The sequence below is a fragment of the Triticum dicoccoides genome, chromosome 5A (assembly GCF_002162155.2).
Source record: "Triticum dicoccoides isolate Atlit2015 ecotype Zavitan chromosome 5A, WEW_v2.0, whole genome shotgun sequence".
Classification (NCBI taxonomy): domain Eukaryota; kingdom Viridiplantae; phylum Streptophyta; class Magnoliopsida; order Poales; family Poaceae; genus Triticum; species Triticum dicoccoides.
In genome coordinates, this window is record NC_041388.1 from 447,145,103 (window position 1) to 447,146,436 (window position 1,334).

Sequence of the window (1,334 nt, forward strand, 5' to 3'; positions counted from 1 at the left end):
AAATATGTAAGCAGCTTCACCGAGGTCTTTCATTGAAAAACTCTTATTCAAGTATCCCTTTATGCTATTCAGAAATTCTATATCATTTCCAATCAGCAATATGTCATCCACATATAATATCAGAAATGCTACAGAGCTCCCACTCACTTTCTTGTAAATACAGGCTTCTCCAAAAGTCTGTATAAAACCAAATGCTTTGATCACACTATCAAAACGTTTATTCCAACTCCGAGAGGCTTGCACCAGTCCATAAATGGATCGCTGGAGCTTGCACACTTTGTTAGCTCCCTTTGGATCGACAAAACCTTCCGGTTGCATCATATACAACTCTTCTTCCAGAAATCCATTCAGGAATGCAGTTTTGACATCCATCTGCCAAATTTCATAATCATAAAATGCGGCAATTGCTAACATGATTCGGACAGACTTAAGCATCGCTACGGGTGAGAAGGTCTCATCATAGTCAACCCCTTGAACTTGTCAAAAACCTTTTGTGACAAGTCGAGCTTTGTAGACAGTAACATTACCATCAGCGTCAGTCTTCCTTTTGAAGATCCATTTATTCTCAATTGCTTGCCGATCATCGGGCAAGTCAACCAAAGTCCATACTTTGTTTTCATACATGGATCCCATCTCAGATTTCATGGCTTCAAGCCACTTTGTGGAATCTGGGCTCACCATCGCTTCTTCATAGTTCGTAGGTTCATCATGATCTAGTAGCATGATTTCCAGAACAGGATTACCGTACCACTCTGGCGCGGATCTTACTCTGGTTGATCTACGAGTTTTAGTAGTATCTTGATCTGAAGTTTCATGATCATCATCATTAGCTTCCTCACTTATTGGTGTAGGTGTCGCAAAAACAGATTTCTGTGATGTACTACTCTCCAATAAAGGAGCAGGTATAGTTACCTCGTCAAGTTCTACTTTCCTCCCACTCACTTCTTTCAAGAGAAACTCCTTATCTAGAAAGGATCCATTCTTAGCAATGAATGTCTTGCCTTCGGATCTGTGATAGAAGGTGTACCCAACAGTCTCCTTTGGGTATCCTATGAAGACACATTTATCCGATTTGGGTTCGAGCTTATCAGGTTGAAGCTTTTTCACATAAGCATCGCAGCCCCAAACTTTAAGAAACGACAAATTTGGTTTCTTGCCAAACCACAGTTCATAAGGCGTCGTCTCAACGGATTTTGATGGTGCCCTATTTAACGTGAATGCGGCCGTCTCTAAAGCATAACCCCAAAACGATAGCGGTAAATCAGTAAGAGACATCATAGATCGCACCATATCTAGTAAAGTACGATTACGACCTTCGGACACACCATTACGCT